The sequence below is a fragment of the Ochotona princeps genome, chromosome 4, assembly GCF_030435755.1.
Source record: "Ochotona princeps isolate mOchPri1 chromosome 4, mOchPri1.hap1, whole genome shotgun sequence".
In the NCBI taxonomy this organism is placed as follows: Eukaryota; Metazoa; Chordata; class Mammalia; order Lagomorpha; family Ochotonidae; genus Ochotona; species Ochotona princeps.
Window position 1 is genome coordinate 90,283,970 of NC_080835.1, and position 27,502 is coordinate 90,311,471.

General features: G+C 39.6%; 1 protein-coding gene across 3 annotated transcripts in view; it reads left to right on the forward strand.

The window, feature by feature from the left end:
- MTMR2 (myotubularin related protein 2) overlaps positions 1-27,502 on the forward strand; it is an 86,082-nt gene that overhangs the window by 5,841 nt on the left and 52,739 nt on the right. For 2 of the 3 annotated variants that reach the window (XM_058663998.1, XM_058663999.1), the window contains exon 2: positions 7,815-7,885. The exons of the other annotated variant lie outside the window; for it this stretch is intronic. The gene's annotated coding sequence lies outside the window, so the exon portion shown is untranslated. The remainder of the gene's footprint in view (positions 1-7,814; positions 7,886-27,502) is intronic. 3 annotated transcript variants of the gene reach the window in all.

Sequence of the window (27,502 nt, forward strand, 5' to 3'; positions counted from 1 at the left end):
GTGTTTCCAACTTTTTCTTCCAAAAGTTTGAAGGTTTCTGGATGTATATTTAGATCTTTTATTCATGTAGATTTGATCTTTGTTCCTCGAAGGGCAAAATCAATATCATCAAAATATCCATATTACCAAAAGCAATATATACATTCAGTGTGATCCCAATCACATTACCAAGAACATTCTGCAAGAGCTGGAAAAAAATGATACAAGGTTCATCTGGAAGCACAAAAACCACGAATAGCCAGAACCAGCCTGAAGAATAAGAACCTAGCAGGGAGATTACAATCCAAGATCTTTGGACATATTGTAGGGCAGTGGTTATTAAAACAGCTTGGTACTGGCACGAAGACGGAGAGGAAGATCAGTGGAGTAGAATAGAAGCAGCAGAAGAGAACCCACAAAGGTGTAACCAGATAATCTTCGATAAGAAAACAGATGACAATCCAGGGAAAAAGGAAGGTCTCTTCAATAAATGCTGTTGGGACAATTGGTTGATAGCCTGCAGAAATAAGAAGGTGGACCCACACCTTTTCACCTTATCTTTTAATTTCATTTTCTGTGAATTTTTTGAAGTACCCTCATGTTGGTAATCTGTGCTATTCTGATCTGGTGTTGTGTTTTTCTGTTTAGACACTGTTATGAAAAGTACTGCTTGAGTAGGTTTCATTGATACCTTTTCTGTGCATAAACACATAGCTAAAATATCTACTGTCGAATAGGTGCTTGGTGAATGTCGGAATATATGAATACCAACTGTATGTTCACTTCTGGTCTTATTTATTGTTCCTATTCAAGGCATTAAAAAGTGTTTTCTTTTGCTGAATTTGGGACCTGAGCAGTTAAAATTAAGTTCAAGTTGTTTTTATGAAGCATCCTGATATTCCAAGCTGATTTCACTGGCTGCATTATCTTTTCTGTGTCTGGTTCTGTGTGAATTAAGATTGTTATGCTTCCTTCTCCTATCTGTTCTTTTTTTTTTTTTTTTTTTTTTTTTTTTTAAAGATTTATTTTATTTTCATTACAAAGTCAGATATACTGAGAGGAGGAGAGACAGAGAGGAAGTGGAGCTGCCGGGATTAGAACCAGCGGCCATATGGGATCAAAGCGAGGACCTCAGCCACCAGGCCACGCTGCCAAGCCCCTCCTATCTGTTCTTTGTGCACTACTCTTGATGACTCTGGCTTCTTTTCTGTAGTTTGTCATTTATCTAATGTATGTTTCATCTCTGGTAGATCTTCATGCTGTAATTATTCTGGACAGCACTTTTATCTCAGATTTTTTTTTCTGTTGCTTTCCAGTTGACAATTTCATGAACTTTTTTTTTTTAAAGATTTTATTATTATTGGAAAGCCGGATATACAGAGAGGAGGAGAGACAGAGAGGAAGATCTTCCATCTGATGATTCACTCCCCAAGTGAGCCGCAACGGCCGATGCGCGCCAATCTGATGCCGGGAACCTGGAACCTCTTCCGGGTCTCCCACATGGGTGCAGTGTCCCAAAGCTTTGGGCTGTCCTCAACTGCTTTCCCAGGCCACAAGCAGGGAGCTGGATGGGAAGTGGAGCTGCTGGGATTAGAACCAGCGCCCATATGGGATCCCGGGGCTTTCAAGGCGAGGACTTTAGCCGCTAGGCCCGCCGCCGGGCCCAATTTCATGAACTTTTATGAGCATCCCATATATACATTTAATATCAAAAAAGATCAGAGGCACATATGAAATAGTCGAAGTAGTCTCCAAATAATTGCATTGTTAAAATTAGCAATTCTATTTGTTTTTTAAAAAGATTTATTAATTTTTATTAGAAAGGCAGATTTAGAAAGATCGTGCAATGAATGCCTTCAGGTGTGAGGCTAGCCTGTGACTAAGCCAGGATGTGGGACTTTGTCTAATTATGTCAGGGATCCTGGATTTGATGTCTGCTGCCTCGCCGGGGTATAGATTAACAGCAGACTGGGTTTGAAGCACAGGAGTACAGAACTCAAATCAGGCAGTCTGATATGAAATGTAGGCATCTTATCTGTCAAGTTGCTATGCTGAATGGCTGCATGATATTATGATTTTGGATTGTGTTCCTTGAAATTATAACTTGAAAACAACAAATCCTTCATTTTTGCTTCTTTTGATTATGTTTACAGCCCAAAGAGATAGAAGAGTTTCTAATATTTGTAACATTTTGTTGTAAACCCTCATCTTTAATTTTAACTCCAAAGTTATACTGACAGGCGATATGTTGGTGGGAAATGTGCTTTGGGGTGGTTTTCCCAGTGTGGTGATGTTTTTGTGTCACATTCTTATCCATTCCTCTTGTGACTCGGTCTGTCTTCTGAAGCAGCTCCATTGAATCAGGGGCAGAAACTCCAGCCACAGAGCAGAGTGCAGCTACCAGGTTCAGTCTCTGATCCTGGCATTATTGGTAGCCCCCTTCATTAGACATTAAACATTTATTTCTTATTTTGGATTTCATTAAGGTATCTGATGTTATGAACTAATCAGTAAATGTTATTATTTTAAGGGCCACTGAAAGAGATTAGTTATTACTCAAAGGGTGCAGGTTAATAGTGCAGCTGAGTGAAGCTCCTGGATACTCTTTATTTTTTTTTTAATTTTGTTACCTGTAATTTTCTTTAGATCAGTAGTTCCCAAAGTGTAGTCCCAGCTCAGTTAACATCGGCATCCTCTAGAAATTTATTCAAAATGCAAATTCTTTGGCCCAGACTCAAACTTTACAATCAAGAAATTAGGGAAAGGGTAGAGCAGATTACTCTTTAACAAATGACACATATATGTTAAAAAATTTAAAGTCTTCTTCCTTGAATCTTGGGCTAATTGTCACCTCCTGTCTCCATCAACATCAGTTGAAACAGGCTTAGTTAGACTCAGTCATCATACTACTTGAAGTTATTTTTTAAAAGATTTTTAAAATAACAGAATGAGTTGTGACTTATTGGATAACTATATTATCGTAGTAAAATGGGGAAAACAGTGGAGGGAGGGAGGGGAAGGGATGATGGAAGGGGAAATCCCTGAGCCCAAGGAGCTGTAAAATGAAAAATATAATTCTTCTAAAAAAAAGCTTTTTAAAATTTTTTTTCAGAAAGGCAGATTTACAGAGAGAAAAAGAGAAAGATCTTCCATCCACTGGTTCCCTCTCCAAATGGCTGTAATGGCCAGAGCTAAACCAATCTGAAGCTGGGAGCCTCTTCTTGTCCCATGCGGGTACAGGATCCCAAGGCTTTGGGCTGTCTTTCTCGACTTTCTCAGGCCACAAGCAGGAAGCTAAATAGGAAGTGGAGCAGCAAGGACAGGAATTGGGATCCCTTTGCTTCAAGGGGAGGATTAGCCAGTTGAGCCAGTGCATCTAGCTTGAGATTATTTTTGTAAAAATGCTGACTGAAGTAGTTGCTTTGTTGCATTTGATTTTTAGGAAATTTCCTGAGGTTCTTTCTTGGCTGTGAGTAACACAAATAAAAAATACATGCTTTAGGCTTTTCCTTTAAAATGGAGCCTCAATTAGATAAATTATTGGTGACAAGTAGTTGAAAAAATATTATAAAGAAGGAATGTCAGGAGGTCATTACTGAATGAAAAAACCTGAATTATGTACAAGGGAAGGAAATAAGCTGGGTACAGCTGTCCAGAAAGCCGTGGATTTGTGTTGGAAAGCTGCCAGGTTAATGCTATTGTTTTGAAACCACCAAGGCTGAAGGTTGCATATGAATCAGGATTTGAGAAGTGGAGATTCTCCAGATTTAAGTGTGGAATGTTTTCTCTTTTTAAGAAAAATTGTTTTAAATATATAAGAACTTAGCGATCTTTGTATCTATGATTTAATTCAATGGAATCAAGCTGGTAGTAGTAAAATATCTCAAAGAGGTAGTTGTCAAAGATGGGAAATGATTTTCTAGGATTGCTTTCCACAGATTAAAATGGGAACTCAACTAAAAGATTGGTGCAATGTTATTAAAATGAAAGGAACAGGGAAAATACTCTTATAATCAGATGAAGTCACTTCCTTTGTAAAGGTTTTTTTTCTTTCCTAATGCGTTTCTATGTCTGTACTTCTATTACTACAGACCACTAAAGAGCAAGCTTCGTAATTCTTACCCAAGTACACAGGAAACATGACTGGCATCATTGATGATTTTTCATTCTTTCAAAGACTGTTACTTGATCTGAATAACTCTCGAGCTCTTAAGGTATTTTTATAAATTCCAGATTAATTAAGGGAAGATGATATGTTTTTAATCTAGCACAATTAATTTTAAGATATTTATGTGTATGCTTAATTTAAAATCACTTGGAAAATTCTTTGTTTTCTGATAACAGAAAATCCACAATAATAGTGACCTAAAACTAGAGGTATTTTCCCCCATGTAGTCCGTATCATTTTGGTATAGTGGATCTGAAATAATAGCCATTGCATTTTCAGGAGGAAAGGGAGAGGTAGAGCATACTCTTAAGACACTTCAGCCAGCAGCCTCATAATACCCGCTGCTGTGAGTTATCTTGAACCAGATTTTAAATTTTTTTAAAATTTTCTTTTTCTTATTGGCTACATATTTGAGAGGAATGCATACCCTTGCAGGCCTCTGATTAAGATGGTAGGGTATGGGGGAGAGCAGGAATGGAAGAAAGTGAGTGGGACGAATGGTTCGATTTTTCTTTCTTCGGTGTCTGCAGGGAAGGAAGGGGGAGGGCGGCTACTCCATTCCGTCAAACTACATCAGCACCTGGAGATGGGGAATGGTGCTTTGATAATGCCTTACAGAGCCCAATGAGGCAGGGGCAAGTGGGTTGAAGTATTATGAGAGTGTTACTTCCTGGTTTAGAAAGTTCTGAGAAGTTGTTAGTTTTGTTGCTCCAGGGTTGAGAAAAGTCTTTCCAAGATTTGTTGATTGACAAAGTCCACCTTAGTGCATCCACGGACCCAGGAATGTGTTTACCACCCAGGCCTGCATCCAGCCCTGGGTCTTGTACTTGCCAGGGCATACTGAGGTCTGGCCTGGCATGACTAGCACTTGCCAGTAGGTGTGGCAGCCTAGTTCAGCCTGGCCTGCTCCCCAGACCCAGCCACAGGCATGCTGAGAGATGTTGCAGCCTTGCCCAGCCTGGCCCGTTCGTATTCCGCACTCTCACACTTACCAGTGGGAGCTGCAGCCCAGCAGCAGTGGAGTTCCCCAAATTCCCCTAAAAGGACTGTTCCCAGTCCCAGGTCTTGCATGTGCTGGCAGGTGCTTCTGTCCATTTGGGCATGGCCCTCCCACAGTCCCAGGTCTGACTGGTGTATGTTGGAGCCTTTCCCAGCCAGGCGTGACCCACTGGCTCTCAAGTGCGCCACAGGATTCTGTGGCCTGGCATAGTTGGGTCCGTCCCCAGATCCAGCCCACACACATACCAGTGGGTGCTGTAGCCCTGCTTGGCCTTGGCTGGCCCCATCCTTTTGCATGCCCTAGTGGGAGCTGTGGCCTGGTAGAGAAGTTTCCCAAATTCCCCCACCAGGTCTGCTCCTAGCCCCTGATCCCATGCATTTAGGTGGATGCAGAGGCCTTGCTTGGCACATGGTCTGTCCTCAGTCCTTGCCTTGGCATGTGCTGGTGGGTGCTGCAGCCTGGCCCCACCCAGCCACAGCTCCTGTGACTGTCAGGTGAGTTTTGTAGCCCAGCCTGGCTTGGACTATCACCATCCCCAGCTCTCCATGTAAACCAGTCAGTGCTGCATTCCTACAGAGGTGAGCCCAAATGTTCCCTACAGAATCTGCCTCCAGATCTGGTTATTTTGCTTTCTGGGTTGCTGTGGCCCAGCATGATGAGGCCCACTTCCTGCTCTGACACACATGAGTGGCTACTGCAGTCTAATCTAGCCAGGTGTGCCTCCCAGCCCCAGCTTTTGTGTGCACCAGCAGACCACAGATAATGCTATTTAGCCCATCCCATGCCTCCCACTTGGGCATGTGCGTTGGCCTGAGGCAGACCTGCCCTTTGATTTCCTGCCTTTAAACAGCTCTGTCTCAGCTCCTTTGCTTACTTGCAAGTGCAGTGTCCCAGTCCATGCAAACCGCGAGAAGGCGTTCCTTCCCTGTCAAACATACCATCAGCTACTTCCACAGCAATATTTCCCCAAACCCTTCTCCCTGGGAAATTGGCAGCACCCCGATTTGGGTGCCAGAATGGCATGTGCAGGCTCAGAATTTGCTGTCTTCTCAACATATTAGGAAAAAAGGGGGGGCAACTGTGCTGGCATACTGGTGTAGTTAACACAAATTTGGTATTAACTGCCTGCTTTTCTCCCAGCAGTTTAACACTTGGCTGGGTACAAGGCAGCTGTCTATTGCTGGGGATTGAGCCATATTGTTATCATCCTAAATTTGGAATTACAAGATGAAAATGATATCATTAATTTCTGCATCATTAAATGATGGACAGATTGAAATCAAAAGAAGAATGAGTAATTGTGTTTTTTAAAAAAATTTCATTTGTGGAGCTCAGGGACATGCATGCTAAAATGGTGATGAAGATTGATGACGTTTCTTTTAGTTTGGCACCCAGTTCTAAGACAGGTACTCCTGTTTTATCTCACTAGAATATTAAATCAAGTTCTACTCATATTGTTTGAATTCTAAGGGTGTGGTTTCCATAAGATACATAAAGTCTCAGGCCAGGTTTATGAATGTTCCATTGTTTTTATTTTTATGTTCTTGAACTCAAGATTTTTATTGAAAATCCAGAAAAATAGAATTTTATGTATCTTTTGTGTCACCTAAATTAAATGTTAATTTTTCTTAACAAAGTTCTAAACAAGAATTTAATAATTTGGTAATGAGTAGAGGCGGTAGATGAGTCTGGTCTGGATTGATGAAGCGTTCATCATGTTTACAAGGCTTAACAGGTTTCAGTCACAAGAGTGTCCACTTTGTTTCTCAGCAGAATTGTTCCTGAGAGAAGCAAATGAATGGGTGTTCAAATGGGTCCTTGTCAGGAGGCTATGATGTAACAAAGGAAAAATAAATGGTTAATGATGGGCCAGTGATCATCAACTTCAGTTTTCTTGAGCTAAGATGCTCAGTAAAGGTCAAAAATAAAATTTTGTGTGATATATATGCCCTTTGTTATTGATATTAGATAGTATTTTACCATTATAACTAAAGCCAGTATCTAAGAATAGGATCACTTGAGACAAACTTTGCTTTCCAAGTGGTACATCATTGTGGTAATTAGTTAGTAGTATTGATAATAATGAAAAACAGCCCTATAAATATTAGCTCTTGACACGTTGTGCTCTCTGCTAAATGCTTTTGCATTTTCTCATCGTATCTTCAGAACCATATAGAGTAGATGTTGTAATGTTGCAGATGGAAGAACTGGAGGGTGAAGGGGGCAACTTGGTGTTGGAATCTTGGTCTGCTTGCTCTAGGTTCTAAGCTCTGTAAAGAAGTGATCATGTTTGAAGAGTTTAGGCTCCAGGTCCAGGCCAAAGCTTCCTAGTTCAAGGGCAGTCCTGTGGCAGGCTGATGTGGTGGTATCCGTGAGGGTGTGCCTTTCCTCGACCTCTTGCCTTGCTGGGAGAGGATAAAGGTGCACAGTACATCAGCCAGCTAACAGCCTCCATCGTGTGGAGAGGATTTCTCTCTAGCTTTAAATGTTTTTCCTTCCAAAGGAAACCTTTTTTCCCTGAATGAGTAAGAGGATGGCATTTTCTCAACCAAAGATGCAACGTATAAACAAAATGCCAAAGCTTCATTCCTACTACGTTTAGAATACTTTACGCTAGGGCTCCTTAAATATCTGAATTCCCCTAAGTTCCTTTGTGTTTGTTTACAGTTAATGTGTTAAGAGCCATTGACATTTGAAGATCATCAGAACTGAAGATAAAACATCTCAAAAATTATAATGTAAGTGAATGTGAAAATATAAACCCAAATGGACAAAAGTTCATACTAACAGTAATATTTCTGGACTTCTTGTATTATCCCAAGTCAAATTTCTGAGTATGAATAATTGGTAACTTGAAACTTCAGTCCCAGTTGTAGGTTCCAGCCCTTACAATTACGTGTTCTTTTTTACCTGGATATAACAGTCCCTCGGTTTTAGTCATCCAGTACTTTTCCTTCAGAATAGTTTTGGTTTCTGTGGATTGTTTCTTCCTTTTCCTCCTCAATATTTTTCAGGATGACATTACACACACTTACAATTGTGTTTGTGTGGAGACTCACGTGTTTGCTTTATGGGTGCTGATGTATTATGTATATTTTGTTTAATTTTACTATTTTGTATGTTTCTAATAAAAAATGTGACCAGTTGGCTAGCAAGCTGCCTCCCCCTTCTGCTCCTCCTTACCTTCTACACCTGCCCCTTCCTTTCCTCACTCCTTCCCTTGCTCTCTTCTCTTGAAACATTAGTTTAGCATTTATGATGTCCTGCACATTGTGCTAGATCCTGAATTCCCAAGAGCCTAATGCTGAGGCCAGTTCTCTCTTTTTATACTGTTCAGGACATTGGAGCTCACATAATTAGTGCTTCTCAAGTGCGCTGAGAATCGCTTGCCTATTTCAGTCACCTGTGGTCCTTGGTGAACATGTCCCTTCCTAGATTCCAGCCCAGTCATTCTGAATCATTGGGAGTGGGCTCAGGGATCTGCACTACCAATACAAAAGCTTTTTGGATTCTAGTCCATCTCCGTAAATTTGCAGATGAAGGGTTAGATCTAGGAAAATTTAATAATTTAACGGCACAATAAATATTGGAAGAATGGGAAAGGTTGATGGTTTTCCTCCAAGGTTAATGGCGTTTGAAACTCAGAGATGATTACCTGGATTCTATATTTTTAATGAATTGTAATGAAATTTGTATAGGGTGGTTTCACTATCTTCTGTTTAGGGAATCCTCCTTCATACTATATGTGAGATCAAAAGTAATTTATCACTGTAATCAAAAGAAAGCAAAAGCATTTATGGGTTATGTACATGAAAAAATGTACTGTTTCTTGATCTTTAGTCAAATCTGTAACGGATTCTGATTTTGAAATGATTGTGTTGGTAGAGCATTTACTATTTATTTGAAGGGCAGAGTTACGGAGCAAGAGAGAGAGAGGCCGTCCATCATCCATTCAGTCTTCAAATGGCCACAACAGCCGTGATTGTGCTCAGCCAAAGCGGAGTCTGGAGCTCCTTCATGGACTCCCACATGGGTGGCAGGGACCCACGTAACTGAGCTCTTTTCGGCTGCCTTCCCAGATGCATTAGCAGGGGTTTGGAGTGGAAGCTGAGCAGCCAGAACTCCAACTTCGAGCTGTGCTCCTATGGGAGGCCATTGCAGGTGACTGCTTACCCTGCTGCTGCTACGTTGGTCTCTGTACTCAGCCACCTGCCCCTAACTTTTTAAGATTTATTAAAATTTAAAGGCAGATTTGAGGGAATGAGATTGTTCTTTTGTATGTGTGCCATTATTTCTGCCAGGACTTTGTTTTCTGCTTCGAAGAGTAGGATGGAATTTCATTTGTGTGTGTGTGTGTGTGTGTGTGTGTGTGTGTGTGAAATACTACATGCAAGTTTCATACTGGTTTATAAGTAATAGAAGTCTGGTGAACTGTATTGTGTATGCTTTACTATTAATGTTTTCCTTTGAATTACGTGAAACATTAATTTTCTTTGCACAAACTGCGAATCTAATACCTTATAGATGAGAAATAGTTATAATTGTTAAATAATATAGCTGAAATGCTCAGTGTATCTGAGGTACTGACATTTTTAAGTTTTCGCTCAATGAGATTTTCAATTTATTTTAGTGTTATATTTTATATTTAATATTTTGATGGTTATTGAATTGTAACCTTATTAAATATATACTATTTTGGGGGAAATATTCTGCAATGCCTGAATTATTGTAAAATACCATAACCCTAATTTTCTGTTTTGGCACATGTGTTACTTACATGATTTTTAAATGACATTTTAACAACAAATTATTTTCTAATGAGATGATTATTCTTGGCCATTTAAATTGTTCTCTTTCAGTTTTTGTAGCCATAGGGTTTAAAAGTGAGCTTTGTATACTATGTAGTATGATGTTCTCACGTAACATAAAAAAACTAGTACTTGAGAGGAAGTAATTTGGGTGGAAGGAGAGAGAGAAAAAAAAGGGAACAAATTTCTCTGTATTTGTGTCCTCAAATGCCAGGCTAGTCTTGGAATTGTGGAAGATGAAGAGTATGAAAGAAATTTGGTATTTGTGTAGTACCTGTGAATTAGAATGAATAAAATAATAAAAATTGTTCTGTGAAATTATTGCTTTCAAATATTTTAAATGATACACATTTTCTCATCCTTTCAGAGATACAGAAAGTTTTTCTAGCAAGTAATAAAAAAAAGTTTTTTATTTACTTATGAGTTCTAAACCAACTAATAGGAAATTATTTGAAATTATGTTAGGAAGGCCTTGACAGCTATAAATCGCCAACTAATGCCTATAGTAAAATTTCTAAATGAAGTTTTCTGGGATAGAGAGAGACATTAAATTTTCTTTTTTCATTTTAATATTTTAAGTCAGTAATAAAATACAAAGGTGTTAACTTCAGTGATAGGACCTTAAAGTTGTGGAGAGAAGTTATGTTATTACATTGAAAGGTTTGATAATAATAAGCAGGTTTGTTTAACTTGGGAAAATTAAAAGTCATTTGAATAGTTTAAAGAATGGATGTAAGGGGTCCCAGCGCAGTAGCCTAGTGGCTAAAGCCCTCGCCTTGCATGTGCTGGGATCCCATATGGGCGCCTGTTCTAATCCCGGAGGCCCCGCCTCCCGTACAACTCCCTGCTTGTGGTCTAGGAAAGCAGTCCAGGACAGCCATAAACCTTGGGACCCTGCACTGGCACCAGGAACCAGGAAGAGACTCTGGGCTCCTGGCTTTGAATCAACTCAGCGCCAGCCACTGTGGCCGCTTGGGGAGTGAATCATTGGAAGGAAAGGATTCCTCTGTCTCTCCTCTCTGTATATCTGATTTTTCAATAACAATAAATCTTTTAAAAAAAATGGATGTAAGGGGTCCGGCACAATGACGCAACTGGCTAAGCTTCCACCTCCCCAAGTGCTGGCATCCCATATGAGTGCCAGCTTGTGTCCTGGCTGCTCTACTTCTCATCCAACTCCCTGCTGTGGTCTGGAAAAGTAGTGGAGGATGGTGCCAGTCCTTGGGCCCATGCACCCTGTGGGAGATGCAGAAGAGGCTCCTGGCTCCTGACTCCTGGCTTCAGAGCAGTTCAGACCTGGCTTTTACAACCACTTGGAGAGTTAACTAGCAGATGGATGAGCTTTCTGTTTCTCTTTCTCTCTGAAAAATGCCTTTCCGATGAAAAAAACATATAGATATATTTTAAAAAATAAATATATATAAATATAAAATCTATTTTAAAAATATAAAAATAACTATATATAAATATAAAATAAATGTATATACATATTTTAAAATATATATTTTTTAACAAGAAAGGATGTATGACTAATCTTAGAAATGGATACCGATTTGTATGCCTGGGTGCAAAAATTTCATGAAAGATCATTTATTTAAGATTTACTTACTTTTCTTGGAAGTCAGATGTACAGAGAGGAGGAGAGGCTGAGAAAGATCTTCCATCTGTTGATTCACTCCCCAAGCGGCCACAACACTTAGAGCTGAGCCAATTGGAAGCCAGGAGCCAGGAGCTTCTTCCAGGTCTCCCCCACTGGTATAGGATCCCAAGGGAAAGGTCATTATTAAGAAACAGATTACCATGTGTTTTCTGGACCAATTAGGTGAAAGTTTGTTGAGCAGGTGCTTATTTAATGAACCAACTCCTACCTTATATTTCTATTTGGGGTACAAGTGTTTGTTTCAGAGTATTGTACTTTGCACTCTACTGCTCTGACCAGTTCTCAGTATAATAGATGGGTCTGTCAGCCAGCTGATATGTAAAGAACTTTTCCTCTCCCCTCAGACTACTTGGCATTCTATGTAAGTTAATTCAAGTCTGCATCTAGATTCGGATCAGAGACTCAAACATGTATGCATTTGAAGTTGGGGGAGAGACAGACACTGGTAGATGGAGTGCGAAAGTTCTCTTCATGTCTCCCACGTGCTGGCAAGGAGCCCAGTTACTTGAGCCTCCATCACTGCCTCTCAGGGCTTTGCAGTTCCTCAAGGAGCTGGAGCTCGGAAGAACCCCCAGTGAGCAGTGGGTGTCACTGGCAGGCTGACTGTAGGCCAAGTGCTCTGTCCTGAATCAGAGGTTGGAGGTTCTGGGGCTGCTTTGGTGGTTGAACTGGGCTGGAACTCCAGCACCTTCCATGACCATAGCTCACTCTGACTGGCATACCTTGGCGTAGTCCAATTTTATTATTTTAATTTCAAGATAAAATGTTTGAAGAAACAACACTGGAAAAGAAAGCAAAAACAAAAGGCAGTGAAGTATTTTTTATACAAGCTGGTTGTTCAGACTTGTTACTGGCATTATTAAATGTTGTGCTCTGTTTTTTCACTTGGGAAATAGAATTGATAGACCTGGAAGTAAAATGATGCCGATTTAGCTATATTGGGTTATGTGTACCTTAGAATATTGGGATTTTCTGAACCTGATGCCAGTTTGCACCCATGTGGAGGATGTCCCAGTGCTGCAATGCCTGTTGAATATAAAATGTATTTTCTCTTTCATTTGATGTTATTATGATGAGGTCATTCATGTCCTCTTTTGGCCTTTATGTGGATTGGTTGCATTTAAAAATGTCAACTTCTCGATTAGCATTTAAAAAAATAATTAGAAATGATGTTGCCTTTTGTTTTGTTTTTGTACAGCGAGGGTTGGTTTTTCTGTTTCGAGAATCCTGCATATATTCTCACAATAAGTCTTTTCTGACTCTAATACTTTATACACACTGCAGCCTTTTATTATCATCTTTTTTTCAATAACAATTTCAGCAAGCTGACTAATAGCGCATGAGCAGTTCTTATGACAGTGTGACCATTGTGTAAGTATCGGGAGCAAAATTTGCATTCCTAGAAAAGCTTGTTCACAATTAGAATATAGAAGACATTCTTTAATGTTGTTGGGCAAACATACTGTTTGTCTCCTTACTTGCAAGAAGATATTTTTAAAAAATAGTTCTTTCTTGGAATTGTGAAAACTTGAATTGGTTTTAAGGCAAGTGGTTTAAATCTGATTGCAATGATAATGGTCAGTAGTGACCTCTTTCATTCCCTTGAAGCAGATGTTTGCTAGGATATATGGAAGGATTGGTGACTGACTGCTGTTTTTCCAGGTGGTTTTGAGTGGATACTAATGGTGTTTTTATTTACATCTATAGTTTTTCGAAATGACATTGATTTCAACAAGAAATGTTGTTGAATTTTGAAACGCTAGCTTGGAAGAAGAGGAATATTAATGTTTATGGCATGTATTAGTGCTTGGATTTTGTTTTCCATTCATTATTGTGGAGTGCTTTTTCATGTTGCTGTGATTGACAGTGAAGTGGTGATAATGACATTGCCATCCTAGGAAACAGTAGAGCCACAGACGCTTTATTTAATACTTTGTAAATGGTTGCGTTGAAATTACTGGTGGTGGACTTGGGTTTATGCTTATAGTTTTGGCTCGGTCTTCTGTGGTACGTGCGTGCATGTGTTTAAAAAAATTTTTCCTCCTAATCTTCATACTTTACCTTAGTTATTACTCAATTAAGCTTTGAAGTTTAAAAGCTTCTATATTCAAGTTTCCTAGTATGTGAAGACATTTTAGAATAGATTTAACCAAAAATACTTTGCTCCATTTTAATTTAATTAATGAGTTCTTTTCTTAAAAGAAGATATTTCTGATTCATCGAATTTTTTTCCTTTCTGGTGTGGGTGCTTCTGTATTTCCACATTGGTACGTGTTGAACGCTTTGTACCAGCTCAGGAGTTCCTGTAGATCATGTTTTTATTCTTACTATAATTTTGTAAGGTATCATTATTTTATAGTGAAATAAAGGATCTAGACTAGGTAGCTTGCCTACATTATTTGCTCAGTGGTGAAACTAGGTCTGATGGGATTCTAAAGCTTGTATTTCCAACCACGAAAATGTGTGTCTGCGTTTTCATTGTATTATTTAAATCACTTCATTTTTACACTGTGCTTTGAAAGATGTTTGTATATCCTGGCACCTTTATTAGACTGAAAGTCTCATAAAACAATAACGTTGATTTCAACTCTTAACCCCAGGTTATATAGTTATGAATGATGTCAGTAAATGTTTGTGGGTGGGTGGGGAGGATGAGAAATGGAAAGGAGATTTAGGTGTTCCCTGCTTCGCCAATGGAAGGAAAGTGTGGGGAGCAGGAGGGAAGAAGGCTCTGAGGCTGTTAGCTGCTGCTGGAAGTGTTTCCACAGAGGCTGAGAGGAGTCAGGAAGTTTTGGGCTCTAGGGAGGGGTAAGTGAACTGCTGCTGCGTAGACACATTTGCCTGCTTTTGCAGCCTTTAACAGTCTCGTGCTTTTCTTAATTTGCAAGTTTTTAAAAATCTTAATTATCAGCAATATATGTAACAAAAAACTCAAAGTGGAGAGTGTTTCAGCTGTTTAACTTTTTGTAAAGCTCCTAAGGTAGTTGCTGTCCTACCAATTACAAGTCTGTAATTCAGTTCGTCTAAATGCTGCACTTTGAAATAGCGAAGCTTTTGAGGCTGAAAGGGTGGAACTTTGCTCTGAGGAATAGTTTAGCAAGGAAAAAGGACATTCTGTTACAGTAACAGCACACCAATACATGTGTGGGAATGAGTAACAGTCAGATGGTAGGGTTTCTGTTTTGATCTTGCGGTAGAAAGAAAACTGTCACCCTTGGCTGCGATAGTGGCAGGGCTATTAGAAAACAAAGGATGACTAGTCCTGTATTATGCCTGTCTTATAAATGTTTTGTTCTTTTATAGAATCACAGATGTGGATGTAAATTGTTAAATTCTCAAGAACCAGTCTGTCCCTAACAATCTTTATTCGTTTCTAAAATGTGTGTTTTATTTGTGAATTTTTTGTCAGATCATAGTAGACCTATATGAATATAAATATTAATTCTCTTAAAAGTAGGAATTATATTTTGCCTAAACTTGAAATATTTGTTTCTGTTAGGAAATATGTTTAATTTACCATTATGCTAAATCTTGTTAGTTTCAGATTACTTGGAGATTGAGTATTGGCTTACATATTTGAGACTTTGTTGTTGTTTTTAACTTCCATTAAGGATTTTAAGAGCAGAGGGGGGATTGTTATTGTGATTTAATTTTATTTCTTAGCAACTCTAGTTACTGGTTTGTGAAGAACAGGTGCCCATATTAATTGAGAATGAGGAAAAACTTTTATGATGCTTATGTAGCTGTTTGAGAGTCCTCTTTTTAATTGATGGTGAAGGTCAATAGTTTATTTTGGATGTGTGTGTATGTGTGTCAGGAGAGGATGTTTTAGGGGACATTTAAACTGTGAAGAGGGGAAAGTATACTAAAATTGGTAAAATTCTTTTAGCACATATTTCCAGTATCTCTTGTAATTCTGCAATTTATCTGTGATCCCGAAATTGTGTTTGTCTGCCAAATCATGGAAACTTGAACTTCAAACACAATCCTGTGTACTTACTCCAGTTTTTAGGTCTTCCTTCTAGTCTTTGAATGCTGCCCTTGATAGGTCTGTTACTTCTGTAACAGTTTCTGGTCTATTTTGGAGACTACCAAAAGCCTTGTAGAATACAGGAAATGGATCGTTGAAAATTTTTTAAATTTAATTAAAAGCAGACACAGAGATCATCTGTCTGGTGGTTCACTTTCCAAATGCTCGCAGCAGCAGGGCCTGGCCAGGCTGAATCCAGGAACCACGAACGCAATCCTGGTCTTTGTGGGTCACAGTGACCCGGATGCATGAGCTGTCACCTGTCTCCCAGAGTGTATGTTAGTAGGAAGCTGGAATTCCACTGGAGCCTGGTCTTGAACTTACGCATTTCCAGTGTGGGATACTGTTGTCCCAACTGTATCTCACCCTCTGTGCCAAATACCTGCTCCGAAACCAATCTTTAAGTAACTTGTCAGCTAAATAGAATATGGATAGTGGAGAATGCTTTCTTAATTTGAAACATAACTGTGTTTCTCAATAAGCGTACAATGAGACAAATAATCTTTCAGCTGATGGGGTTCGTGGGTTTAACCATGGGTGATTGACAGTATTTTATTTTGATTAATAGCATCACAATTCTTTTTGTTTTAACTGTTTCAAATCTGGGTTGTATCAAAGAAGTTAGGGCCATCAAGAGAAATATTTGGAGCATGAATCATTTAGTTGTGGTCTTTTTTGTTTGGTTGTTCAAATTCTAATTAGGCTTTTTAAATAATGACATAATGTGATTTTTTTTTTCTCATCATCCTTATTTTTCTAATGGTAGATTTGGTCCTTTCAAATGTTTCTTCAAAGTTTTCCACTATAAATCACATATTCCTTCACTTCAGTGTTAATCAAACTTTCATACTGTTGGCTGTCATTTTAAAAGACTTATTCATTTGTTTGAAAGGCAGACCAGTAGAGAGGGAGAGTTAAGAGTTAAGTCTTGCGTTTGCTGGTTTGTTCTCCAAGTGGCCACCTTGGATAGGGCTGGGCCAGACCAAAGGCAGGAACTGGGAACTTTATCTGGATCCTGCAGGGTGGCAGGTATCCAAGTATTTGGTACATTTTCTGCCACTTTTTTAGGAATATTAGCTGGGATCTGGATTGGAAGTGAGGCAGTCCATGAGATGCTAGTGTCACAGGCTGTGGCTTAATATGGTATGTTGTGGTGCGGTCCCCATGTTCTAAGCATTTTAATAGTGCTTCATTTTCTACAGTTTAGCACCTTTGTTAGTTGTAGAAATCTGACCCCATAGCCCACCAAATAATACTTTGTTGTGTGCAGAAATGTATAATGTAGTCTAGCAGTCCTTTTTTAAAAAAATCATTTTCACTTTGTCTTTTTAACTATGCAGTGAAATATGTAGAACTGGTTTTTTCTTTTTTTTTAATTGTTTTTTAGTTTTTAACAGATTCAGTATAGTTCGTACATACAATTCTAAGAATACAATGATATTCCCTTCCTCCTTTTTTCAAGAGCACATATTTTTATCCCTGCATTATAATATGAAATTGAAGTTCTGACAGACTTCTAAATGACTTTCCATGAGGCCACATTTTTCTTCTCTTTCACTTAGCTAGCCTTACACTTCCTGGTTAAGAAGGAAAGTTGTTCATGTGTTTGCATTTGTGAAAGTATAGTATGTTGCATACTGTGAAGTGCTCTAAATCCTGGTTACATTTAATAGCCACTATTAAACACTTAACTGTATGCATCCTTTTGTTATCATGAAACACAGTTGTTTGCAGCATTTGGGAGAAAAGCAGAAGGGGCCTATGTGTCAAACAATGAAAAATTTTCCACAGAATACTTTATGTAAATTTCTTGACTTTTATCTGGAAGAGACTGGTTATAGATAACTTCCTTTGCCATCAGAGCTGTACAAGACAGTAGTTTCCCTGGGCCTCTGCATTGTGCTTATTCCTTTGTGCTTTAGCCTGTGCATTATCTGCTTCTTCCACTTGGCTCTCTTGGAGTGGAGGTTTCCAAAAAGTTGGAACTGAAGCTAAGAGCCTACTTGCTTTAAGGTTCAAGTTGCTGAATCTTCATTTGAATCCGCTTGTCCTGTTTTTAACTCCAGTCTGCTCAACTTCAGCTCTCTGATGGAAAGAGAAGTTATCTGTTCTAGCCTCTATTAGATAAAAATAATTGTATAGTCTTGTTGTTTCTCCTTCAGACAATGTGCTAAATTTTTTACATACGTTACTTTGTTCAGTCTTAATGTGAGCAGTTCCTTGCATGTGACCAGCACTCAGTACCTGACTCATTCAGTAAATGTCAATAAAACAACTTTTTGAGCTTCTGTTAGCATTACACATTATTATATTAGTAGACAAGTGCTTCTCAAAGTTTTTTTTAAAAGGATTACTTTCACAATTAACATGTTTAAAGATCTGTGCCTTTATTTGAAAGGCCAATTTAGTGAAAGGGGGAGAGACAGGGAAATCTTCCATCTTCTGATTGCCTTTCAAGATGACTGTAAAAGCCAGGGCTGGGCAAGACAGAAGCAAGGAGTTTCAGCCAGGTCTCATGTGGGTGCAGATGCCCAAGAACTTGGGCTGTCTTCCACTGCTTTGCCATGTGCTATAGCATGGAACCTGATCAGACGTTAGCAGCTGGGGCTTGAACTGGCACCCATGTGGATGCCAGTCCTACAGGTGGTGGCTTAACCCACTATGCCATGGTGCTGGCCCTAAACAATTTACATTTAAGGAGTTAGAGGGACTGTGAGAGAAGATAAATTAGTTTAAAAAAAAAAAGGTAACAGTTTTGTAAAGAAAATATGAAGTGGAAAGTTGTGTGTTTTATTTGGGTATAATGCAGGGGAGCAAAAAGAATAGTAGAAAATGACAGCAGGGAGCTGTGAGTAAGGATGGATTGGAATGGCCTGATAGGTCGTTTTAGGTTCTTTTACCCAATTGGTGGGATGATTTTAGGTAGCTGAGTGACCCTGTTTCAGAATTTACAAAAAATTCCGACTGGGGAAGCCAGAGTTGTGGCTCAGCCGGTTAATCTGTCACATCCATTAGCATCCCAGTTTGATTCCCAGCTGGGAAGAAGAGCCGAAGACCTCTCCCACCATCTCTCCTTTCTCCTGTACTTTGCCTTTTAAGTAAAAAGGAATATTTAAAAACCCCAACTCTGACTGCTTTAATATCAGACAAGAGCATTAGGGGACTGGTTTATAGGAAAGTAGGGTTATCTAGCATAGAGGTGGTATGATTGCCAAAAAGGTAGGTAGAAATGGCTGGGTCCTGGACATATTTTGGGAGTGCAGCCAACAGAATTTCTCAATTGAGTGTATGTGGAATATGGCTGAAAGAGGAGTAAAGATGATTCCAGTTTTCTTGGTCCAAGAGAGCATGATGATTGAGTTACCACCTACTAAGATTTGGAAGATTATTGGAACTAATTTCAGAGGGGAGAAACAGGAGTTTGGTTTGGGGTGTGTTAAGTATTTGTGTGGAGGTGTTTAAATAAATAGGTTATTGGAATCTCCAGTAAGTCTGGAATAAGGCTATGGATTGGTTTTATCAGCTTAGATACATGAAACTTGTGAGGCTAGATGAGATTATTATTGACAAGGGAAGATGCCAGTATCAATGACTGAGTTCTGGGCATTCCAATTATCCTGAGGAAGTAAGAAAGAACCATTACAGAAGGGTTTAGGGGAATGGCAGAGAAGTAGGAAAAAACTTTCCTTAAGTATTTGATGTGCTTTTTTTTTTTTAAAGATTTATTTTTATTACAAAGTCAGATATGCAGAGAAGAAGAGACAGAGAGGAAGATATTCTGTCCAATGATTCACTCCCCAAGTGAACGCAATGGCTGGTGCTGTGTCAATCCGAAGCTGGGAACCAGGAACCTCTTCCGGGTCTCCCACATGAGTGCAGGATCCCAAAGCTTTGGGCCGTCCCAGGCCACAAGCAGGGAGCTGGATGGGAAGTGGAGCTGCTGGGATTAGAACCGGCGCCCATATGGGATCCCGGGGCGTTCAAGGCGAGGACTTTATCTGCTAGGCCACAGTGCCAGGCCCTGATGTGCTTCTGAAGCCTCTTTTTTCAAGGAGGAGTGAGTGATCATATTAATCAAATACTATAAATAGATGAAGGAGTAGTAATACTCATTATACAAAAAGTAGAGTTGTTTGATGGCTTTTAGTTCTGAAAGATTATTTTTACTGGAAAGGCATATTTACAGAGAGGAAAGACACCCTGAGAGATCTTCCTTCTACTAGTTCACTCCCAAATGACTGCAAGGGCCGGAGCTGAGCCTATCAAGAGCCAGAAGCCAGGAACTTCTGGGTCTGGCACATGGCTCCAGGGTTCCAAGGACTTGGACCGTCTTCCACTGCCGTCCCAGGCTGTAAGCAGATACCTCAATTGGAAATGGAGCAGCTGGGACATAACCAGTGCCTATATAGGATACTTGTGCTTGCAACTGGAAGATTTGCCAGTTGAGCCATCATTGTTGACCCCTATCCGGTGAGTTTGACAAGAACATTCTTTAAAAATTTGTTTTTATTGGAAAGGCAGATTTGCACAGATAAGAAGATACAAGAGGAAGATCGTCTGTCTACTGGTTCACTTCCCAAGTGGCCGAAACACCACCCAGGAGCTTTTTCTGGCTTTCTCATGTGGATGCAGGGTCCCAAGGTGTTGGACCATTCTCCCAGGCTTTCCCAGGCTAAACATAGGGAATTGGATGGGAAATAGGGCAGCCAGGACATGAATTGGCACCCATATGGAATACAGGCTTGTGCAAGGTGAAGAGTTAGCCACTGAGCTATTGCACCAGGCCCACAAAGAACATTTTTATTGGTGTGGTAGAGGCAAAGACCTGAGGGATATAGATTTTAAACAAAATGAGAGGTGAGGAATTGGGAACAGTATACATATCTCTTTTCATGCATTTTGATATAAAAAGATTCAGAAAAATAAAATATCTGGAGGGGTCAAGTTGAAAACATGAACATATGTCTTTGTTCGAATGATTCTTCGTAACTGCAATTCATCTCTATACAGTGACTTTATATAACAAATAAATAATGTGTGTTGGTTTGTGCTGTGTTCCTGCCTCTGCAGTTCAGCCTTAAGCACAGTGAGGATGTTTTCTAGTTTAATTCTATTCTGCACATCCAAAGGCATGTAGATTACTCAAAAGAATGGTGGATCCTTGTATACAGATGTTCATTTATTTATTCGGTCTATAGACTTTCACTAACTAGAAAAAATATTCTAAGGCATTTACTTGATTTTTAAAACTATTTTATTTGAAAGGAAAAGTTAGAGAGGGATGGAGATTGGCTGGTTGGTTGGTTGATTGTATTTTTCTGGCTCACTCTCTATGGTTGTAATGTCCAGTGTGGAACAGGCTAAAGTCAGGAGCCTGGAAATTTCATCAAGTTCTCCCATGTGGATTCAGGGATCCAAGGGCTTGGGGCATGTTCGGCTGCTTTCTCAGGTGCCAGGGAACTGGATTGGAGGTAGAGCAGTTGGGGCTTCTGACAGTGCCTGTATGGGATGCCACACCTCAGGTTATGGCTTAATCTGTGGAACCGTAACACCAGCCCTCATTTAATTCTCTGGGCTGTACTTTATTTGCAGATGTGCGCGTTTTACTAGAATGACCTGATATCTTTGCAATTCTAATGTTTTATAGTTAGCTGGTATGTTGTCAGAATGTACAGAATATAACTGATGTCTATACTTGTATGTGAATGTAGCATTAAATGCTGTTTGATGCAATTCTAGCTTCTCTACAGCTTAATGTCCTAATAAGGTGAGGTAGTAGGGGAGCAGAATCAGAGTGAGAAATAAAGCTTGAGAGAGAAGGTGGCACTAAACAGAAGGATTAGGCTGGTGTTGGATTTTTGGTGGATGTGGGACTGAGGAAATTAAATAAGTTCAAAGATGACTTGTACAGAGATAATAATTACAGCTGTGAGAATCTGTGATAAGACACTGACCACAGAGAACAGATTCAAGGTCAGGGTTTCCCAGAAAATCTGTGTGTAGGAGCAACCGGAGGGAAAGACCATGGAGAGGGAGAGGGAGAAAAAGCAGTGCATTTTAATGACTGTGAAAGCTTATAGGAAAGAAAGAATTGTAAATAGGGAAGCAATGACACAAGTAGTAAATGTTGCAGAGAGGTTAAGGAAAGGGAGAACTGAAAGAAAGAAGCTTCTTAGACTCATTCCCAAGGTCATTAATGACGTCTAGAAAGCAGTGGCAGTTGGGCAGTGGTAAGTACAGTGGCGTGAGAGCTCTCCAAAAGCAAATCTGTTATGTTTATCTCTAAGGGCTCCAAAGGAAAGCAGTTTCTCATATATTGTAAATGCTCAAGAGCATTACAGAGCTAGGATAACCAAAATAATACGGATAGTCAGAACAGATGGGAATTTACATAATGAGAGTTGATACAAGACTTTGTTTTTAAAGTCGGGTAACTAATAATTTTAGGAAGAGCAGATTTAAGGAATTGGTTGGTAGAGGCAGAAGGCAAATTGCAAGGGATTAAGGAATCATTGTGTTTAGGCATATTGGAAATAGCAAGGATAGACAAAATGCTAAAATGCTGAAACTCTGAGGAATGGAATATAATGTGCAGGTGTGGGAGGAGCCTTGTGAAAGTATTTGAAAGAATGAATGTGCTGTCAGAAATACAGGTATTGAGATTAGTCTAAATCATGCATTTCCGTTTCACATCTTGGCAGAAAAGCACTCCAGATGAGGCTGTCCACTGAGGCTAATACCCAGCTCCAGTGTGGTGAGGGTCAAGATTGGAGTATGTGTGCTAAGAGAATGTTGGAATCCTGCTTGAAAAACCATTCTTGTAGGTTAAACATATTGCTATGAGCTGACACTGACAGCCTTGGATGAATGTAGATATGAACTGATTTTGTCTGTTTTCAGTCAGAGCTTACTGAACTAGAGAGAAAAGAGTTAGACATAAAAATGGGAGTAAAAATCATACCCAATGTGCAGGAAGAAAAAAAGAAGATGGAGAATGGACAGGGGAGTTGGGAGATGGAGTTCAAACGAGAACAATAATAGGCAAAGCAAGAATTCAACTTATAATCATGTTTTTCACAGAAAGGTAATTTATTATTGATGACATAGTTCTTCCAGTGGGAGTGTCTTATTTTTAGTACTATTTTAGAACTTGAGAGCTTTCCTTGTATAGAAAGAATATAGCATTAGGCTATGAGTTTGAAATTAGAGATTAGAGATTTGTTCATCTCAAAATTTCAAGAACAACTTTTTTAAAAAAGATTGATTTTTTTAAAAGATTGATTTATTTTTATTAGTCAGATATACAGAGAGGAGGAAGATCTTCCGTCCAATGATTCACTCCCCAAGTGACCGCAATGGCTGGTGCTGTGCCGATCCGATGCCGGGAACCAGGAACCTCTTCCGGGTCTCCCACGCGGGTGCAGGGTCCCAAAGGTTTGGGCTGTCCTCAACTGCTCTCCCAGACCACAACAGGGAGCTGAATGGGAAGTGGAGCTGCTGGGATTAGCACCAGAGACCATATGGGATCCTGATGCGTTCAAGGCTAGAACTTTAGCCACTAGGCCATGCTGCCGGGCCCAATTGATTTATTTTTATTGGAAAGTCAGGTATACAGAGAGAAGGAGAGGCAGAAAGGGATATCTTCTCTCCGATGATTCACTCCCCAGGTGGCTGCAACGGCTGGAGCTGTGCTGATCCAAATCCAGGAGCCTGGAGCTGCTTTTTGGTCTCCTGCATGGTTGCAGGGTCCCAAGGCTTTCGGCCATCCTCAATTGCTTTCCCAGGCCACAGGCAGAGAGTTGGATGGGAAGTGGGGCTGCCGGGATTAGAACCGACCCATATGGGATCACAGCGTATGCAAGGCGAGAACTTTAGCCCCTAGGCTACTGTGCCGGGCCCAAGAGCAAATTTTAATAACTTCCATCTAATATGAAATATTTTCATTTTTGAAGTGCAGTCAAGCTTCTATAGTAGGAAAAATATTCACACTGATAGTAATACCTGATTGCTAGACATTTAATTCTAGTCGTTACCTCTTAGATTTGGCTATTTTGTCAATGCAATAAATCTGATCTTTGGTATAATATACATAAGACGAGTGCAATATCTCAGCTACCAAAGTTGTAATGTGTTTTAGGGTTTTTTAAAAACACTTTACATGTTCTGTTGTGAGAATATGTCAGAACCGTCTTCTGGGGTAAAGAATATTGGAATGGTAAATAAGAAAAATATGTGAGGATGGGAGTTTGTAGTTGAGTACATGTGTAAAGTGTTGCAGTAGTTATGATAGAAGTAAGTATAATGTGTAGGAAAGGGAGAAGTTGAGTTTACAAGACAGATGGGATGAAGAACATAGAGGACTATAAAGGAAATCAGAGTTATCAAAGGTACCAAGGCACCAAGGCATGAAATGCCAGAGAATATAGGAGTCTCCCAAGTCATTCTCAGTGGCTCTAGATGCATACAATAAGGTTAAATCCTGGAAAACGGTGTTTTGCTTGGGAGTTTGGACTTCGATTCTATAGGCAACGAGGAGTCAGTGTACATTAAGTAGGTGATATGATCATACCTGTGCTTTAGAAAGATCCCATTGTTATTGGTTTGGAATGTTATATTGAATGGGCAAGAGAGGAGATATTCAGTAGTTCATGGATAGAGTGTTAAGACAGTAAAAGTTAGGATGGAAGGAAGGTCTATCCAAGGGAATACAGGGAAGTAGATTGACAGGTATTTAAATTAATTAAATGTGATGTTTGGGGAGAAAAAAGTGGTTGTGGTTAAAAATATTACTTGGGAAGGGGAAATGTGGCTTACCACTGCCTTGTGTCCAAATAATGTTTCTAATATTAAGTCCTATGTGACCTCAATTTGAGTATTTCTTTCACTGGTAGGATAGCTTTAGTCTGGGAGAGAGTAATGGTTAATTTGTTTCAACTTTAGGATTATCAGGCAGTTGCAGCCAGTAGATAAGGATATAAGGGTTGGGGTGGGGGAGAGAGGATGAGGGAGTTGTCAAGAGAGTATAAAATATCATATATTGTGTTCCAAATTGGATTGGAAGTGAAGTAAATTTTGAAAGAAAGCAATGAATGATGAAGAAAGAACAATTAAAAAATGTGAGAATTGAAGGTCTGGTTGACACTATTAAGTTTAAGGTTAGGGGAAAGGAAGTTTAAAAGTTACCTACAGTGTCAGGATAAACTGAAAGGGCAGAATGATGATTTAGGACTGTTCATGAAAGAATATACTATTCTAATAATATGGGGGTAATCAGTGTGTGTGTGTGTGTGTGGTGTCAGCGGACTTGGGGAAGGGAGAAGAGAAATCTCAGAGCCTAAGGAGCTGTATCATTAAAAAATTTTTTTAAAAAGGAAAAAAAGGTGAGATATTTAAAAGGATAAAAATCTTTGCACAGGGAATGACTTTCTTGAGTTTAAGATAGTGGAGGCAGAATAGTTCACATTAATGACTACGTATTTGTATTGCTGAATTTGGAATGTGGATGAGGGATGTAGGAATTAAAATAATGGAGGTGGAAAAAGATGAGAATATTCTTTGAAGAAGTGATACAAGGGCTGCTGGGCGAGAGTAATAAGGAGGTTGAACACTGACAACTCATGGAACTCAGAAGGCGTTTTTTTTTTGTTAATAGGAAGCAAAGATGGAAAAGTCAGGTTAATGTAGAAACATGAGCATTGAGTTGGATGAAGTGTTGATTTCCAAACTGTTGAGCTTTGTTAGATATGTGAAAGAGAAGACTGCATTGAATCTGATTCCCAACAGGAGATGTCAGTTGAGGGCAAGAGAGAATGTTGTATTAAAGATACAGTGGAGTTTAACCTCTGTGCAGTACAACGGTGGTATTAGAATTGTTATCATTCTGGAATAAGGAAGAGAGCAGTTGAAGGAAGACTTGGACAGAAAAACAGGTGGAGGGAATGCATGGTTGTATGATAATGAAGTAAGTGACAGTTGATGAGAAGGAAGGTCTGTATTTAGGAAAGAGACTGAGGTTGACAAATGATCACAGCAATGTTTGGAGTGTCATTGCTTAGGAAATTTGAGGACCAAAGTGGTGTGTGACTTACATAATGAGGTCGGCAGATTTCAGTCTCTACCTCAAGTTCAAACCATTTGCCAATTAGAAGATTATTCTCTGGTATTTTGTAATTTTAAAAAGAAGCCATGTAAGTAACATTTCTCTAGTCTAATATAGAAAGTGTTAAGTGCAATTTGAGGCAGAAGTTCTTGAAAATACAAAGAGTTCAGTTGCAGCTGAAATTCCTGGGTTGTTATTGGAAAGGTTGTTATTGGCCTTTTAACCAGGTCTTCAGGGGAAGGATGCTAATCAGTGGATGGAGGTGAAGGAGCTTTCTGTTTTGGAATGCGATGAGTAAGGGCATGCATTTTGGGAAATACAGAGCTTGTTTGTGGAATGGTTCACAAAAGGTAAACAGAGAAATGGAAAAAAGCTGTGGAAACTAGCGTACAATTTACCAGTAGCCATGGCAATCAAACATGCACAGAACTAGTGTAGCAGAAGAAAAAATGGCTCGTGAGAGTAGCAACTCTGTGTTTACTGTGCCTGTGGCGACTTTCACTTTCAGTGGGAACTAAGGACAGTACTGAGCTTGGTGGTGGGAGGATTTATTGATCGCCATATTTGACTTGTGTCCAGTTGTGTACACACTCTGTTACAATGATTTTGAAAACTGAGGTTTCTTTGATAGGATGAGAGGCTCAGAAGGAGATAGTGTGGCTGCCTCTACGCAGTAATGCTTACGGGCCCGTGTTCCTCCTGGCTTTGACTCGTAGCCATTGAGGCTGGCACGTGCCTCCCTCCTGTTTGCAACATAAAAACTGTCCTGGTGTTTCTGCTGCCTTTTATTAAGAAGATAAGTGGTTTCCAACCATTACCAAATTTCACATTACATTTCATTGGCTGAAATTGTGTCATCTGGTTCCAGAAGCCACAAGGGTGCCAAAGGCAAGCCTGTCATCTTGGACTGGGTGCAACCTGCCCTAATCAAAAGTCAGGTACATAAAGAGAGTCTGGGTGGAATTAGGAAGCTAGCAGGAGCAGAGTACTGTGACACAGGTATGATTATGTACCTGTTACTTGAAGCAGATGTCATTTAATCAGACGTTAGCTATAAATAAAAAGGAAGACATTCTGAGCCTATTGGTTTTTCTTTCTCCATATTGTGTCAGATAATCCACTTTCTTGTGAGTGCTCCTTGCATATTATAGGTTCTTTGTTACAAATGGATAAGCATATCATCCTTTGAAATGGTAAATGAAATATTTAGCTGTTTGCATTTGAAAAATGATTACAGTTTCCTACTGGAATACAATATTTAACTCATGTAAGTGAAATGGCAATGTTTTTTTGGAGAAGATGATTTTCACGTTATATAAGCAATTTGCTTACTGTTGTGAACAAGTTTAATAGACACTTTAAAAAATACAATAGCTTTCTTAAATGACTTGAACACAAGATGGATAATTTCATCAAAATCTAATAAAAAAACTTTTGATATAAGGAAAACTTTGAATATGTTGTGGAAGGAGATAAATATATATATATATATCTGGGCCCGGCGCATTAGTGTAGTGCTTAAGGTCCTCGCCCTGGGTGCGCTGGGATCCCATATGGGTGCCGGTTCTAATCCCGGCAGCTCTGCTTCCCATCCAGCTCCCTCCTTGTGGCCTGGGAAAGCCGTCGAGGACGGCCCAAAGCTTTGGGACCCTGCAGCCGTGTGGGAGACCTGGAGGAAAGGGGTTCCTGGCTCCTGGCTTCGGATCAGCGCATCACCGTCCATTGCGGTCACTTGGGGAGTGAATCACCAGACGGAAG